Consider the following 19,213-nt stretch of genomic DNA (forward strand, 5'->3'; position numbering starts at 1 on the left):
TAAGAGACTGTGGTGACGTGTATTTAATCATGAGAATAACGATGGAAAAAAATTGACACTCAAGAAATAAGATTTAGATGTCTGAATAAACATAATATGGTTCTTCTGAAATGTATCTGATATGATAAGCAAATGCATCTTCAATAGAGTTATTTTTATGTGAGAAGATTGAAAAACGTGTTTTAGCATAATACTGCGAAGCAGGCTGTCATTTTCGGGCCAGAGATGCCTAGAGTTGACGAAGCATCAAAATACGGGTGTTTTAAAGGTAAGAGGGAAGAGTCTCAACCTGGAGATGAAAAAAGAACTTGCCGCCATGACCATAAAAGTGCTGACAAAACCCAAAAAGTGTAGACTGAGAGGTTATTGCTTTATTGGAACATATCTTATTCCAAGGATCTGTTTTAATAATCATTTAAAATTCTTGTTCAAAGTTAGTAGAAACATCCTGTCTTCTCCAGCAATAACTGATCTGTCATAGGAAGGGCATTCTTCATCGCACAGAAACAAGGTCACGCATCAGTCACTCTGCCTGCATCTGCTCTCCTCTCCTCCGCCCCCTCCTCTTCTTCACACTCAGATGTTTGCACCGGTGAACTGTGCTCGTCCCTCTTCATAAACATCATGCTTTTCTCTTTAGCTCATGACTGAGTTCCTCGGCCAAGCGCTTTATGGACGTCAGGCAGGGAGTGGGAATGTCACATAAAACAGATTGGGTTGTGAAAACAGGCAGTTCCCATCTCTCCCAAGACACGCAAATCTCTGAACAACCTCCCGGGAGGAGAGAGCCAAGGGCATATTCCGATTTTATAGCATGAGGCTCAGGATATTGAATGAAATACAGTTATGACATGATTGAAAATGAAATGCATTTCAGAAAGACTTTAAACGTCCAGTGGCGCTGAGATAAGTTTTACTGTGTTCATGATTATTCCTTTCGCTCTTTCTCTTCCCATGTGAACCGCGTGGCAGAATGAAACACAGCACTATTCCTGCTTTCCAAAGGGTTCAGTCAATACATTCAAAGCTGTTGTCATTTTCCTCATCAAAGGTGGCATTGTTGGAGGGGGCATGTATAAACTTTCCTTCCCGCTGAGTAGACCACGTGGAAAAATGCTTATTTTATTTTTTCTTGTAGGAATAAAATTGCAGTCTTTCAACAGAACATGTTGATTATGCCATCTGGCACATAATTTCCATGCTTAAATTAAGCTGAGAAATCAATTCAGTGTTGAAAGATATTATCCGTTTAACATTTTTCACCCCCAAGCAATTCGAGAAAGTAGGGCAAAAATAAGTTGTTTTCATTTCTAAGTATGTGAATGATACAGGTCTTGAATATTTTCTTCCACACAGAGGAAAATTATAATTTATAAGTGGATCTCTGTGATCTACTGGGATTTCTCGTCCTGCAGTTATACTCGGCTCTGCTGTGCTACTAACCGGAGCCCAGCCTGCAGGTTCCGGTGACGGTCGCAGGGGCAGCTCCAGTGAGTGGATGTGAAATGATCCAGTTCGTGTGAGGACCTGTCCTAAGAGTCGTTCACATTTTGTTCAGACTTTTCTCAGTTAGGCAGTTTGTGAGTCCGGGTTGTTGCCAAAAGTAAAGCACAATAAACAGAGTATAATATGCAAATAAGGGCTATTAGTGAAGCTAAGTAACTAACAGGTGGTGGAAACTCAAAACAAAAGGAGTGAAAATGGCCACTTTCTACCTGGGGATGGAGGGTCCTTCTTCAGGATCTCCTGAGGATGTAAGTCACTGCCCAGGTACCTGAGAACTTCCCAGCCAAGAGCTGAAGCCACAGTAACCTTTGCCCAGTGCCCTGAGCGGTGGAACTGGGCAGCTCAAACATTTGCCACAAACTGCCAGGAAAAAAGAGCTTTGAAACTGAAGGTGTAGGTTCATATGGTAGAAAAATGGGGGAAAGGTAACAATTGGTTAGAATTTCCTCTTTCATTTCTTTGAGTGATTTTAAAAAGTCATCTTTAAAATAATGGTTAAACTTTAAGTTTTGCTGTTTAGATAAAGAATAATTTTTTTAATTAAGAAAGAAGGAATGGGAAGTTCACATTTATGGGGGAGGAAGAGTTATACAGCTTTAACCATCTGGTGTCACCCTGTCCCAGTCTTTGACTCCCACCTGCCTGTCGCGGTCAGGGTGCACCTGCCCACTGCCCAGGGGCCCCAGGAGAACAGAAGGTTTAAGTGCTTTCACACCAAAGGGAGCTTATGAAGACGCCTCAAGTGGGCAAACGGAGTTTTTCAGGAAGTCTAGATTCTAGCTCTAGTTCAGCGATAGATTCACAGTCTATCTGGAAAATAGATACTGAAAATTTTGCTACAGGGACTTTGCATAATAATAATAGTTCCAATAGCCCTTGACATTCCTGTGAAGTAACCGGCTGTGAGCTAATGTAGCCCAGGGACGCTGACCGGGGCGGGAGCCAGGGTTTGGAGCTGAAGTGGGAGTCCTGGGTCCGCTGTTTACTGGGCACACGTGCTCGGGAGAAGCTCTCTCACTGTGGTCCTGATTTAAAATCATGGGGAGTTTCTTTCATTTATAAAAACAAGGGCAGCATGTCCAGCAGTCTGGCCGGGGAGGTTCTCAGGCGGTGCTCCGTGCGTGATTGAGCCTGAGGCACGAGGACCCAGGAGCAGGCAGACAGAAGCCCCTTCCCGCCTGCGGCTCCCGGCGAGGTCTTTGCACTGCCTTACGTTCCTCCCGGACACAGTCTGTACGTCGTGGGAACTGGACGCCAATCTTCTGGCCCTCGACTATCGAGAGAGACGGAGATGGAGAGTCAGAGACAGAGAGACAGAGAGACAGAGAGACTAAGAGAGACAGAGAGACACAAAGACAGAGAGACAGAGAGAGATGGAGAGAGAGGAGTGCCAGGCAAGAAGCTAGAAGAGACACAGGAGCATTGGCAAGGACAAGCACAACCCAGCTTTCCGGCTAGAAAGCTCCAGCAGAGGCCACGTTCTGGAAGGACTGGCACAGAAGTGCACCTCAGAAAGAGTTTCTCTGCTTGATGCCTTCACTTTGGGAGGCTTGTAACAGTGGATCAGGTCCCACCTGTGGAAAGAAGAAAGCAAGTGATGGAGCGATGCAAGCTGGGGGCGTAGGAGCCAGACCGCCTTCCTGCCCTCGTCCAGGGTCAGGGTCAGTGGAGCCACCAGGGGCTCCTCCCGTTTTCCCGTTTGTTCAAGACATTAATGTAAAAGTAGATTAGAAGACTATTAAGTTCAAACTCATCTGGTCCACCTCTTCGCCATGGTTCAGAGCCCAGCAACGTCTCCCAGCCCGCTGACCAGTTTGTCAGCTGCCACCGAACTCTCCGAGTTACAAAGAGTGATCGAAATGAATTGCCCACATTTTCAAGGCTAGGAAAAGGCATGAGTCAAAGAAATGCTAATAAAATTCTGACTCTCGTACAACTTGAACTTTCTACCTTTGCAATATGAAATGCATGTTTTATACACAATTTCCATGGCCATTTATAGGTGTTAGATCAGAAGCAGGAATTGGGACAGACAGGGGATAATCTAATAGAACAGCTACACGGTTCAAACAGAGTTTGTTTCCTTTTTATATTATCATCTGGGTGTCTGCGAAATTTCATGCAAATCAATCTTAATTTACCACGTGTTTTGGGTCTTTCATAAAATATTCTGACTATGGTATTCCTACATTTTAGCTGTAAAATTCTCCATAAATGGGGGCACTTATTACACTTTTTAATATGTGGAATGATTCAGTTAGTATAGAATCCAGAAGAAGAAATACTTACCCCGGGTAGAGAAATGAGCTTTTCACCAATTCCCAAGAGAATTGCTAACAGACTCGGGGGAAGGCGGTGTTGGAAGGTGCTGCCCCTAATAACTCCCTAGTATATTTTTCTACCACAGTCGAGGTTACCTGTGGCCCAGCTCTGCAGATCGACAAGTTGTCAAACTAAGTGAGCACTTTGCAAGAGCACTCAGGTAAGTTTGGGCTGAACCGAAAGGTTTTGTTGGTCACCTTGGTCACCCATTCCCGTGTTTCAGTGAGCCTGGGCTTGGCTGTCCTGAGATTCACCCAGTCACATTCATTTTAGAGGGTGGTGTGGAGAGGCCGCCATAGTTTACGGTTAGAAGAAAATAAAGTATGAAGCTGGGAGGTTATTCTCAGATGGGGGTTGATTAGGCCGGTCAAGTCAGTATCAAGTTAGGAAAGCACAGCAAAGCCCAACATTTGGTGTTACTTAGGGAAAGTTTGAAAAGTCAGAGGGCTCTTCAGTTTTAGTTGGAAGAATTGGGGGCGGCACAGAGATTCCGCAGAAGGCCTCCTCGAGGGGTTTTTTTAAGCATGTGTGTGTGTGCAGGCCCTTGTTCTCACAGGAGAATCATCCTGCAGACCACCCGCCCGTCTCAAGCAGGCAAGCACGTCGTGGTCCCATCTTCCAGGAGGGAGGGGACCATCGTGGGGCTTCTGCTCTGGTGCTGACCTGAGAGGAGCAGATCGGCGTGGGGATTTTGGATTTAGTAAGCTCAAACTCATTTCTTTTCCACATTCCAAGAGGATTTCTTCCCTGAAAAAAAGGGGGCACAGGAAAGCAAGTTCCAGTGCTTTTATTCAAACATAATCCCCAATATCCTTTCTGCACACTCCCCAAAAGGACTGTTGTTTTTAAAAGGAAAATATCAGTTAAGACATACCGTGTCAGTAAAGGGACCTTTAAAAAGTCATTGGGTCTCTTGGCAGGACCACACTCAAAGCAGAGATCACAATCTACCCCTTTCTTGAAAATCTCCAAAGTGGTTTTGAAACAGTTAATAATAATAAACGCGATAAGGGAAGCCAGGTGGCCCGGCAGGTGTCAGCCGATGTGTGTTCCGAGAACCGAGGCTTACGAGGGTTACGTCCCTTTCAGAACACGTGCTTCTATTCATTCTTCGGGGGCGGCCGGGGCACTTGGGTCAGCTTTATGCCACCGCACTCGGACTCTTGGAGGAGGAGGAGAATTCTGGTCGTCCCAGCTGTGATTTCACCTGTGGGAGCACAGGAGCAAAAGCCTCCTGGGACTTTGAAGCCCTGAAATTATTTGGAAAACACCCCCTATATTTGGAAAGTATTACTGCTGTTTATTAAATGCCCAATTTAAAAAAAAAATTGGCTCTTCTTAAGGGTAATAACAGCAGCAAGTAAAAATGAGCGTGCAGTTTGTGTGGTGTCGGTCAGGGTCACCGTGGGAAGAGCAGGGCTGGGTCCCGTGTTGCTCACGGACACTGGGAGGGTCCCTGCTTATTATCCGGCAGGAATGCGCTGAGCAGGGCCATACCCATCTCGCTGATACCTCCGGGGACCCCGTGAGACAGCTCTCGGCATCCTTGTTATCCAGACAAAGAAGGAGAAACCTGCAAAAGATGTGCCAGGCAGGAACTCGGGCAGCGGGCTGGACCCCAGGCAGCCTGACTTCCCAGCCTGCGGTGGGGCCTCCCGACGGCCGGACCCAGAAACCCTGTGAGATGCGGCCACACAGAACGTGGAGGGACCGTAAACCTCCCCTAGCAGTCGTGCGCTCATTTCGATGTGTCTCAGAGAGAAGAATAAAGCTAGCTGGCTGATCCATCCGCTTCCCCGCCCCCATCACCATGGGAACCTTGAGTCGTGCCCAGAACTGCTCCCCAAGGTCTGTTCTTCCTGCGGGAGCCCCAGTGATGACTATGACGGAACCCCCCCAGTTACCCGCAGAGGAAACCCGAACTCCTCCCCGGGGCCTGTGAGGCCCCCCGCCTGGCCCCTGATCCCGGTCCCCAGGCTCTGCCCCCGACTCTGTCCCAGACCCCACCTCCGCTGTCCCCTGGGAGCATCTTCCTTCGCCTCCCACTCGGAGGCCGCCTGGGCTCGCACTCAGGTCTCCGCTGAGATGTGCCCCCTTCAGAGGCTCACTCCCCCACTTCTCTTTTCCCCTCACCTTCCTTTAGTTTTCTTTATCTCACGCAGCTGACATGGTGTTTCTGGAACACCCTGTATTTGTTTACTGACACTCTCCATCAGAATGTAACCTCCCCGAGAGGGGGTCTTGGTCCCTCTTCATCACAGCTATATTTCCAGCTCCCAAAAATGTGTCCCAAGGTACACGCTCAATAAATATTTGTTAGATGAAAGCATGAACCAAACCAATGATTTTGTAGCTACTGTTACTTAGAATGAAGGTAAAGGGTTTGTAAAGAAAATTACTCTGGAAATTTAAAGAGTGTCATAGAAATGAAGTACATTGGAGATGACAAAAATTCTGAAAGTAGAATGAGAATGCCTAAAGTTTGGACAACACTGGGTATGCTGTATTCCACATAATTAGCTAAAAACGAGGTTTTTCCATTTTCTGTAAACTCTAAGTAATGAATAAGATTCATAGATAAAATTATCCCCACCAGTTAAAGATCTGCACCTGCCTATGTAGATGACTAGATTTCTGTAGAAGGCCAGGTCTGCATCTGGACTTTGAGTGACTGACTAACTAGCATTATTAAATCGGTGGAGAAATCGTGTTATACTCCCTTCAGGATTCCCCAGGACAGGTGACAATAAAAGACGGGCAGATGAATAAATAAATTTCCGTCTGCCTTAACGACGGAGCAGTGGCTACTTGGTGACATCTTTTTGTTTCCACTGTGGACAAATGCCACCTGACTTCACTCTACAAATTAGGTCAATTGTGCTGAATTAGTAGATAAATGGAACCAGTTAGAAACCAGTGTGCTGATTATCCTATTCATACTCATTTTCCTGTTGAGCCAGCCATGGAAAGTGGACTGAAGCCAGAGCGCAGGGAAAGGCTTTTCAGTCTGAAACACCCCACGCGGCTCTATTTCTCCAGAAGGAGTACATGGAGAAGACCCATGCAAATTACCATTTCGTTCTCACGCTGAGATTGCTCTAGGAATTTACAATTGAGCGTGTAAGGAAAGGACTGACTCTGTTGGGCTTTGAGCTGATTTGTGAGCATGAGCTGTCTGGGGCGGGGGGCTCCGGTCCTGGGGGGTCTGTCGCCGTCACTCAGGGCTCGTGGTCACCATGGCAGGACTCGGCCCTCTCAGTCCTGGTCCTAATCGCTTTCATCATTCCTGTAGTGAACATGCACCACTGGAAATACCAATAATTAAATCTCTCACCAGGAGAAATGCGCAGATCCTGAAGGTTTAAGAAGGAGGAGAAAAACACGGCGTGGAAAGTCCCCGAGAAAGGCAGCGGCTGACTGACTGCAGGCTCCTTCCCCGCACTGGGTTCCTGCCGGGGGAGCTGGCGTTGGAACATTGTTTGGAGAGTTATGGCAAAACCTACTGGAAATAAAGGATGTTTCTATAATGTTCATTGGATTCGAAAAGTGGGCAAAGGGAGAAAAATCTCTGGTGCGTGTGCCCTGCTCTGCAATCCTGATTCGGCCGTGAGGCTCAGAGCCCAGAGGATTTCTGCCCCGGGAGACTCTGCCGACCTCGGTGACTGAAGACCCGGCCTCTCCCGAAGGTCCGTAGGTGGGAGTCTTCCTCTCGTCGTGATTTGAAACAGGTGAACGTGGGTGGCTGCCTTCCATTCATTCACTCGGGAATATTTCCTGCCCGTCTGCTAAGTACTCGGCCCTCCTCCCGGTGCTGGGGACACAGCAGGAACAAAACGACAAAAATTCCTGCACCCACAGGGCTTACACTCTAGCGGGGAACGCAGACAATAAAAACACTTGGAAAGTGTGTAAGACGATAGATGTGACAAAGGCTGTGGAGGAATAAAGGGGTGAGGACTTTAAGCCAAAGACTGTAAGAAGAGACAAGAAAGTTATTATATGACAACAAAGGGTCAATCCAACCAGAGGATGTAACATTTGTAAATATTCATGCACGCAACATAGCAGCACCTAGATGGGTAAAGCAAGTGTTAACAGACCTGAGGAGAGACTTTTAGGGAGGGGTGGGTCCAAGGGCACAGCCCTTCAGCTGTAAGATGAGAAGGTCTGAGCATCTCACGTAAAACATGGTGACAAAACCGTAACGTATAGTTGAAATTTGCTGAGAGAGTAGCACCTAAATAGTCTCACCAAGAAAAAGAAGAAGAAGAAATAGAAGAAAAGACAAAAAGATGAGTGTAAGTATGTGAGGTGACGGACATGTTAATTAACTCGGTGGGGCAAATCCGTTCACAACGTATATATATCAAATCACTATGATGAGTGCTTTAAAGGTCTTACAATTTTATTTGTCATCTGAGTCCATAAAGCTGAAATTAAGAAGAAGAAAAGGAAGAGGAAGAAGGAAGAAGGAATGAGGGGCAGGGAATGCTGGGGGAGGGGGCTCACAGAAAAAGATGACATTTGAGGAAAGACCCAGAGACCTGAACAGAAGCCATGTGGCGTCTGGCTGGAGATGCTTCTGCGGAAGGAACAGCAGGTGCAGAGGTGCTGAGACAGGAATGCCCTGTGCGTGTGGGGTGTAACCAGGCGGCTGACGTGACCGGCCTGGAGTCCTGCCTCTAAAGGCAGTGCTGGGAGAGAGGGGCATTTACTCTTGGCCTACAGCTGTCCTCAGGATGCTAGGTCTGAAGGCTAGGGCCATATTTCAAGTGAATCTAATTAAAATTGCAAATCGTAACATCTATTTTGATTTCTTCAAGTACTTAACAGAGAAAATATTAACTTTAATATTTCAACAGCTGGTATTTTCTATAAGTGGTTTGTGGGCTGTCAGAAACATCTCTCCATTAATAAAGCATTATTTGGGTATAATATAAATTAAGGAAATTGATTCTTTAAAAACATAACACAAAGTTTTTGACTTTTGAGTGAATGTTGGCCTCTTCAGGGTTGTTGTTTGGGGAGCTGGACACATATTCTGGTGAGTGGCCAGTCCTCGAAATGCTTTGCATTTCCTATTTGGGACTGTTTTCAAATATTGGAAAATTAAAATAAAACCTTATTTTTGGTCATTCTTTGGGGTGTATGAATTTGATTTTTGAAAACTTGCAAGTCATTCTCAGCAATCCTGGTGATTACAGAGGGTCATCTGTTACAATCTGACAGCAAAATGAGGAGTATAGTGGATTTGGTGACAGAGTTGAGCTTCAGCTAATTGGACAAACCAAGGTTTGGTATTCCTCTGATTCGCCAAATGCAGGATAAAGCAGAGGAGGTGGGTTATTGCAAAACTGTTATAAAAGCATGTCCTCTGGGGTGACTGTATATTCACAGATATATTAACATGTTAGCTGTGCTTTTTGTGGGCAACAAAGGTCATTTTCTAAATTGAAATTGCCCTTGATATTTTGACATGGATTTGACTTTAGCAAAGTTATTTCACATCAAACTAAAACAACCTGATGGAAAGAATGCGTGTATAATTTGGGGGGTAAAAAGAAAGTGAGTCCCTGGGTACCCACCACTAAGGTAAGAGTCAAGTGTCCACTTGCAGTGGGGTCTGCTCTGTTCCTGTGTTTCTCCCCTCCCCAACCTCCTGACCGGAGCAACTCCCCTCCTCCAGCGCACTTCTAGTCTCTCAGCGAAACTTCCAGCTGTGCAGGTCCTGGCTTTCTCTCTCTCCCCCAGGGTACAGTCCACTGAGACCCAGAATCGAGGCACCAGGACTGAGTGCAGACCCAAAGGCCCCCGGGCTTCAGAGCCTGCTTCTGTCCGTGGACAAGGGGCCCTGCTCTCTGCCAGGCAGGCAGGCGTGCATCCCCCGAGACCCTCCCACTTCCCTGATACCGCCTGCTCCCTTAGGACTGGTTTCTGCAGACATCCAGTCGACCGGGTCTTATATTAGACTTACACTTTAAGAATAACAACTAGTTCTAAAAGATGATCTTGCAATAACTTTGGCTTCTTTTTATTCAATGTACACTTTTTGGATTACGTGACTCCAACAATTTCATGATGGAGAAAAAACAAGCTTCAGGGCACTGACATCAGTTGAATGTTCTGTAACAAGGGAAAACAGTGGTTTTTAAAGAAAAATCCTAGAATGTGGCAAGGGGAATAAGAGCAAGTAGAATTTAAGTGCCACTAAGGTCAAATAATTTCAAAAATAATACGTTTCTTTCTAGGACTGATTTAGTGACAGCATCAAAGCAAGATACCTAATTATTTGGTTTTCCTGATGCATCAAATTAGAGAGTCTAGGAAAGTTTCTAGTGGGAAAGTCCTGTACTCGCTTCATGTTAGAACTCTAGCAGTTTTTAAATATGTCACCAGCTTACAAAGCTTCGCTGATGGAGAACATGCTTCTTACATGGGAGGAGACTTAAACCTGGGAAAGTGAGTCAATTCACATAATTCTATCACTGTGTTCGAAGTTCTGGCAGAAGGGCATTTAATGCTGCCTTCAATTAGAATTCGTTTGACAAGATGTAGGGCAGTCAAGCTAAGTTCTTGATTTAAAATTGTAATTTGCAAAGAAATGACCTAACAAAGTATTTACCCCACATCAGCATGTAGAAACCAGGTGAGGAGAAAAGCGTAGTAACCGCCATGAGTATGTGGAAGCAGGGAAATGCTTGGTTTCTGGAACACGGCTCATGGGGCTTTTGCTTTCACTAATTAATTCCTTATCTAAATATAAGTTGTACTATTCTTGTGAATTCCTTGTTTAATTTTTAGTGAACTCCTCTACATCCTGAACATTTTTTCAACATTTTTCCTACTTCTTCATCTGAAGCCTGGCTTTCCCTCCGTGCTTCCCCCGCAAACCCTCGCAAAAGGGGGCTGGCCCTTCTCCTCCCCCAGGCTCTTTCTTTATCTACATCTCTCCTGTTTTCATTTCAGGGGACTGTCCTGGCATCTCTCCTTCCACATGTGCCTTGTTCACTTCTCCAACTTTCACGCTGTCAGAACTGACGCCCTGGGCACCCTCCCAACAGCTGGGCAACTTGTCTTCCTCCCTGACCTCTTGTTACTGAACTGAACTTGGGTCTTCTCACCTGGCAAAGCCGATCTACAGACACGGGGTTGTGGAGAAGGCAAGCCCAGCATTAATTGCAGGGTTCCCAGCAAGGAGAATGGGCAGCTTGTGCTCAAAAGACCAGAACTTCCTGAGGGTTGTCAGGGAAAGGATTTTAAAGACAGGGTGAGGGAGCGGCTTTCGGGGAGTGGGACCAGCTCATGGACCTCATTCTGCTTGGCTGGTGCTGAGGTAACAGGGTGGTATTTCAGAAGTCAGCATCATCAACCTTCTGGTCCCAACCCACCTGGGGTCTACGGGCTTGTGGTCAGCAGTTTCCATCTGGTGGGAGTCTGGTTTCTTTAAAACAACTTAGGGGTGAGCGTCAGACATTGTTATCTGTGCCCTTCAGGGAGGAGCTAAGGGTCCTAGGACTCTGCTGATCTGTCATTTAAATTGTCACCAGTTTCCAGCCCAGCAGCTCTTCTTTGTTTCTACACGTTCACATTTTCCTCGTCATTAACTCCTGAGCCAGGCTTTTGAGACTCAGGGGAGGCCTGATGCAAGTCCTTTGAGTTCATGAGATGGAGACATGGGCGTGGGGCTCTTACACCCAAGAGGGTCCTGAGGGTCCTGCTCCGTTTCACTCCCTGCTGCTGAGACTCAGCCCCATTTCTCAGCCTTCTAAGCCCCAGCCGTCACCTGCACGTCGCCCCACAGACACGGCCTCACAGTCTCTTAGACCACGTTCCCCTGGCCCCCCTCCAGCACCTCCTGGCCTATCCTACCTGCCCAGCCCTCAGTAATAGGGAACGAAGGGCATTTGAGTGCACATGTTCTCTGTCGAGATCTTGGTGGTGATTACACAGGTCTATTACGGTACATGTGAGAAGTCATCCAGTTGTGCACTTCATGTGAGGCACACCTCTGCACAAAAGAAAAATTCGGGCTGGTTTGGAAAGAGCCTGGAGTGCGTACGTTCTACGTAGGTGAGAGGTGCCTGTGGAAATGGTAGACGCTGACTTTCATTCTTGCCTCAAAGAGGTTCCACCTCGTTGCAGAAGTTAGCTGTAGAGTTGACCAAAGACAGAGCCAACTTTTTCTCAAAGGAAGTTTGGATTTGCTCATGTGTGGGGCGATTATTACTTGAGATCATAGAATTCCATCCATAGGCAACAGAAGATTAAAGGGGCAGGTGTTTACAGGTAGTTGTGTTAACGGTGGATGAGCCCAAGGCTATGAGGTTCCGGGTACTGTTTTCTAATGGGCCTGCTGGGACAGGCGAGCTGCAGAGATATTCCCGTGGACCTGAAGACTGGATTTGGTTGATATGAATGTTATTTCGATTCTGGTGCAGTGAACGCTGAGCTTTTCCTTTTCGTGGTAGCTCAGTTTCTAAAGGTCGTTTTCTGTTTATGACAGTCAAACTACATCCTGTATACAGTTTAGTTTTACTTTTAAGTGCATTTTATTATATGATAAATCTTTGAAAATTTATGCTTCACATGTGAACTAGATGGCAATTATCATTCAGGACATTTAACTATTGAATCTATATATATCCAGCCCCATTGCAGATCTTATGTTTTACACTTTGCTGATTTTCCTAAATTTTCTGAAACAAGCTTCTGTTACTTTTAAATCAGAAGAATAATTCTATATATAATACATATTTATATATTTTAGTTATTGTGTGTATATGTATGTATGTATGTGTATATATATATATACACACACATATATACATATTTGCTCCAGTGATCCTTCCCGAATTCCATACCCATCTACTGGGGATTCAGCTACAATGTTTTTGGTTTTGTTTTATAAATTTATTTATTTTATTTATTTATTTTTGCCTGCGTTGGGTCTTCATTGCTGCACTCCGGCTTTCTCTAGTTGCGGTGCACGGGCTTCTCATTGCGGTGGCTTCTCTTGTTGCGGAGAACGGGCTCTAAGCGCGCAGGATTCAGTAGCTGTAGCTCACGGGCTCTAGAGCACAGGCTCAGTAGTTGTGGCACACGGGCTTAGTTGCTCCGTGGCATGTGGGGTCTTCCCGGACCAGGGCTCGAACCCGGTCCCCTGAACTGGCAGGCGGATTATTAACCACTGTGCTGCCAGGGAAGCCCTATACAATGTGTTTGTTTTTTGTTTTTGGCAGTGGTGAGCCGCTTCCAGGATCTTAGTTCCCAACCAGGGATTGAACCCGGGTCCTCCACAGTGAAAGTGCAGAGTCCTAACCACAGGACCGCCAGGGAATTCCCTCAGCTGCAGTGTTTAACAAGCACCTCTCTAGACTACCCTGTCTCAAACCAAACTCCTACTTCTCCCTCGTATCTAAGAGGAGCACCTTCATGGAGACAGCGACCCAAACCATCTTCCTCACCTTTCTCGTGCCACCTACCAAGGAGGCCTGCCTGCTCCACCTTTTTTAGAGTTTCTCCTCCCACTTCATGTCTTCTTTCCTATATTACTGTCCCTCCAGCCCACCCTCCATAAAGTCATGGGGGTGGATCATTCTGAAACACAAACTCACCAAAAATACCGTTGCCTCTTGGGTTAAATTCAAAGCCCTCAGCACGCCTGGGGACTCGATTACCTGACTCCTGCTGGTGTGAACCTGTCCCCACCCACACCCAGAGCTTACGCTCCGGCGGCCAGACCTCTGGCATTACTTCACCTGCCGGGCTAATTTAACTGTCCTGCATGTTCTCTTTAACGTTCTCACCGTCCACCCACCACCATCCACCTACACAGCTTTCAAGACTGAAAGTAACCTCCCACTCTGAATAGTTCAGCCCACTCACTTTTCACCAAATAGGCCCTATGGTTTTCAGCGCCTATGCTTGTGATGGACTTAAATGCCTTTATCAATTCTCCTCACATTTCCAGGCCTACCATATTCAAGACTATTTTAAGAGCTAGTAGAGATAATTCCGCTCAAGAACCTGTTCTGGGACTGAAGGATTGGGATCGCCCGTTTGGTTCGGGCCATCCTAGCACCTGATATAAGCAGCCCTGCTGATGAGGAGAAGAGTGGGGACCAGATCTTTGGTCACATTGTTATGCGTTGGCTGTGCAGGAATATGCTTTAAAGTAAAGTAAAGCAAACAGGGCGCTGAGAAGCTGGCCAACTGGAGACTTTCCTGATAGTCATTCTGGATATTTAAGATGAATAAATGCCTTCAGACTTGGGCTTGGATTAAGGGAGTCGGTTTGTCAACTGCTGCCTTGTGTGGACACAGCTGGTGCTAGACATTCGCATTTGATTATATTTGACTTACTCTGATGTCTAAATCTATTTTTTGACAGGGAAACCTAAAAGAAAAAAAATCTGCCTTGAAGATTCTTTGTGAAACATTCAGGGCTATATTCAACTTCTTTCTTCCACACAAATCAGAATTGTGCCTTTAAATGAATAAGGAGTTCTAAGGTCACCCTCTGTTACACAGTGGGAAGCGGGACAGAGAAGAAAGGAATGTGTCGGAACACAGCGGGCCGACCCTGCCTCTGATCCTCTTCCTGTGGCCTAATTACAGCTGCTTTGTGGAGGGCCAATCATATAACAGACAAAATTGAGAGATTTTTACACAAGAACATTCTGCGTAGAGAAAAAAATCTGCAGCAAACTGACGATTCTATCTGGAAATTAGTTTTGTCATTTGCTGTGGTGTCTTGAGTCCTAATAAACATATTTTACAAAACATTAAGCTTCTGGCAATGTTATAATGAATGATGATTATATTATGTCTATTTTTAAAATCCTTTTTTCCTTTTTACTATCACAATAATTTGAAATGAATCAAGCAGCTGCCCCATTGTTTGAGAAGCAGCTGTTTCAGGGCTAAATCAACCCCAACTCCAGCAGCTCCCTAGGGATTTACTTTGACCATTTCAATGGTAAGTGACAAAGTCCTCATGTTTAAGTATATTCTGATATGAGTCACACCCAGAGAACTTGGGGAAAAGGAAAAGGGAGAAATAACACAAATAGTCAAGCTTTTTGTTTGTTTGTTTCAACTGCACAGGTAAGGTTACTGCCAGAAGGCATGTTCATTTCTCCTGACAGAAAACCTTCATTCAAAAATGTCAATATCATTTAACAGCAAAAGCAATATAATTACTCAATTCAATAAACAGTTTACAAGACACAGACATTTTCAGCTAAAAGAGGACTTACAAGAGTGTACCTTTTAGTAATTTAGTAGTTAATTAGTAAAAAAAAAAAAATCTTTTTTTTTAACAACATCTGGTGAACAGTCAGTCTCTAATTTCTGAAGTTTGGGAATGAAAAGCCACTGCACAAATTCATTGCTATGAACAGTCTGCCAGTTGTTTACCTTTATGCCAATCTCATCCCCTACCAGACAAATATATTTCAAATGTGTTTCTGTATTAAAAACCAAAACAAAACAGAAAGCAATTTCAGATTTCTGGGTATGATTTAATGCCATTCAGTTTACTAACTGCCCTCCATGGGTTACGATGCCTTCATGGCTTTGGTAGTAAAATCAGCCATGTTGTACAGAAAAAGGGTGAATGGTGATCCCTTCAATTTGCTGCATCCTCCAGACAGGCCACGCCCAGGAGCGGGGTGGGCAGAAGTGGCGCCAGATCACCTGCCTCACCTCAGCTGGTACCTCCCATGCCCTCTTTTCCCTGTGAGAGGGGTTAGTGTGAACGATCTTACGAACAGATTAGGACAAATCTACCTCTCACAAGAGCCAGTGGTCTGTGCCACGCTGTCAATGCCGCAACAGTAACGGACAGGATGGCAGTGGGTAGCACCAACATCCTGAAATACTTATATTGTTCTGTAGTTTAATGACTTGACAAAGCCCGTCTCTTTTAAAATTTTTAAGAAGTTTTTACGGCTGAGTTAATTTACATGCCTGGTTTACCCAGACAATATCGGGCTACATTTTGCTTCGAAAGGCATGACATCAGTCACTGACATGTAACCGAAGTCAAAACTTGATCTTGGTTAGAGCAACACCTTGTATTGATTAGGTCTCTTTCTTCTAAGAAACACACAGTATGTTCACATTCTTAATATGCATCCTCATAGAAGCCACTTGAATTTTCAAGGATAAGACGTAGCTTCAGTTTATGGATGAGAAAATAAAGATGAAGGACCCATTTCAAGCAGAAAGTTTGTCCTTACTGGGAGGCGCTCTTTAGTGGTAAGAAAGTTGGGCTATAAGTCAAAGGATAGGGTGACTTTCCACAGTTTGCCATAAGCTTTGAGAAATTGGACAGGCCACCTGTTCTTCCCCTGCCCTGGCTTCTGCATCTCTGAGTGGAGGTAAGTTCAGTTCATTTTTGTATCTTCAGAACTATAGATTCAGAGTGGCAATGGGTAGCTAGCTATATGATTTCTATAAAAACCCTTTTGAAAAAAGTACAATTTAGACACTGTATGGGGAAAGATCTTCTAAGAGAGCAAACCTGGGTCTTGTATTTCTGGAGGTACACTGTGGCAGCTGCCTGTCCTGGGAGGCGAGATCCCTCGGGGAAGGGTGGATTGTCACCACGAGGCTCTGAGTGGGTTCTGCAAAGTGAGGGTAGGCGCACCATGTGTGGATTTGGGGGAAGCAATTGTCACAGGTCTTCTAGGGAAAGAGGAGGCGAGAACTGAGGTCATCCTCAGGGAAGGAAACTGAGGGAAAGAACAAAGCTGCTTCACAGGAACTTTATTAACCTCCTTTGGGATGTGTGCAGCTTGGTGCTTCATCCGTGTGCCCGGGTCCTGAGCAGACAACCCAGTGTCACCCACATGGGTCTGGCTGGACTGCCATGAAGCTGAGGGGAGGGGCTGGCACATGGCGTTTCCGGGGAGGTTGCCCCCGGGGGCTTGCTTACACCCAGGTGGCAAATCTGTCAGGGAGGAAGGAACGTCTGACCAGAAACCTGCAGATGAGCTGCAAAATGTGTCCCATCACTGCGGCAGAAGGAAAGGTGATTTTTAAAATATTTGCATCATGCATTTAAGTTCTTCATAATTTAGGTTTCGTGAACAGGGACCAAAAGAAACAGTCATGCAGATTCGTCCTCTTGTAGAGCGCGGACAAATGTGATGCTTTGATTTTGTCTCCAGTTTAAGTCTAACCAAGTGCGTGGACTTTTCTTAAGAGAAAGTGGCTCTGCACGAAGGAGCTGAGGACACAGTTACAGACGAAGAGGTTGACATTTTACTGTAACTTCTGTTACTTAGTAAGCACAGTACAAGTGTTAGCCTTTATTATTATTATGCCAAAGGCTACTTGTCAAAAATATGAAATAGGAGAAACACAACTTCCAGTTAGAGAGAATTACCTCTTAAACTAAACTCAGAATTGTCCAAGGATTCTGATTTCATTGGCCTGGACATTTTTAGAGCTCCCAGGTGAGAGAATGCACAAAGTTGAGAACCACTGCCTTCAATAGACCCATAGCTGAATTCTTTCAGTGAGAGAGGGGGAAGAGAGAAAAAAAATATACGAGATGGAAACAGCTCTACTTGTACAATGTTTTCACTATGATAGTGCTGGTTGAGGGATGGGGCATTGATAATATTTAACAGGAAATGTGACAGTTAAAGTTAGTTTTGGGTGTTAAGTATTTTATTTCCTCTGATTAGTACTCAACGCGGGTCTTTGGCTGTCTTGTCAGTGGTCTGGTTGGTTTGTCTGTTTTCTAATTTGGTTCAGATTCTATCATAGCAGACAAAAGATTCACTCCCCTGGCTGGCAACGATCTAATCAAAGTGCAAATCTATGTTTATTCCACAGGTAAATGATAGAAATCTCTGTGTTACTATTCTAATTGTGTGGCATTCTCATAGTTGTGTGGAGGTATCTCACTGTTATTTTGATGTGTGATTCCCTAACCCCTATGATGTGGAGCATCTTTTCATGTGCTTATTTGCCATCTGTACATCTTGTTTGGTGAGGTGTCTGTGCAGACCCCATTTTGTAATTGGGGTGTTTGTTTCCTTTTTTCCTATTACTTTGTCATTTATTTACATAGTTTTTGATAAAATTGTATATATTTAAGGTGCACAACACGACTGATACATATACACAGAGTGAAATGATTCTTATAGCCCAGCTAATTAACATATTACCTCCTCACATAGACCATGTTTTTGGTGCGATGAGTGCACCTAAAATCTACTCTCTTAGCACATTTCCAGCATTCACTGCAGTATTATTTAGTCATCATGCCATACACTAGGTCTCTAGACTTGTTCTACATACTGTAACTTGGTGCCCTTTGACCAACGTCTGCCCCCTGCCCACTCCGTGATCCAGCCCATGGTAACCACCTTCTACTCTCTGCTTCTATGAGTTTGATGTTTGTTTTCTTCTTATTTTTTTTTAAATAGCACATCTTTTATTTTCTGTCTCTATTTCTACTTTGAGGTTTATTTAGAAAGCAACCTTTTGAAACCTCACCCTGACGAGACACGATGTGATCTCTTTTTTTGCCACCCACAGCCTTTTATTTATTTATTTGTTTGTTTGTTTTATTTTTTTATTTTTTATTTTTTGGCTACGTCAGGTTTTAGTTGTGGCACGTGGGATCTTCGTAGAGGCATGTGGGATCTTTTGTTGCGGTGCACAGGCTCCAGGATGCGTGGACTCTGTAGTTTTGTGGCACTTGGGCTCTCTAGTTGAGGCGCACGGGCTCAGGAGTTATGGTGCACGGGCTTAGCTGCCCTACGGCTAGTGGGATCTTAGTTCCCCGGCCAGGGATTGAACCTGCATCCCCTGTATTGGAAGGTGGATTCTTTACCACTGGGCCACCAAGGAAGTCCCTGTTTTCTTATTATTGAGTTTTAAGAGAAATTTGTGTATTTTGTATACCAGTCCTTTATCAGATATGATTTTTACAAATATTTTCTCCCAATCTGTGCTTTGTCTTCTCAATCTCCTGAGTGTCTTAAGCAGAAGTTTTTAGTTTTAATGAAGTTCCACTTATCAACTTTTTCTTTCATGATCCTGCTTTTGGTGTTGTACCTAAAAAGTTATCACCAAACCCAAACTCAAAGTCTCCTAGATTTTCTCCTATGTTATCTTCTGGGAGCTTTATAGTTTTGCATTTTCATCAGGTCTGTGACCCATTTTGAGTTAATTATTATGAAGGGTGTGAGGTCTGTGTCTGGATTCAGTGTTTTGCCTGTGGGTCCCAGTTTCTCCAGCACCATGTTTTAGAAAGACTGCCCTTCCTTCATTGAGTTGCCTTCACCCCTTTGCCAAAGGTCAGTTTACTGCATCTGTGCTGGTCTGTCTCTGGGCTCGCCATCCTGCTCCACGGATCTATGCG

The sequence above is a fragment of the Eubalaena glacialis genome, chromosome 7 (assembly GCF_028564815.1).
Source record: "Eubalaena glacialis isolate mEubGla1 chromosome 7, mEubGla1.1.hap2.+ XY, whole genome shotgun sequence".
Lineage (NCBI taxonomy): Eukaryota > Metazoa > Chordata > Mammalia > Artiodactyla > Balaenidae > Eubalaena > Eubalaena glacialis.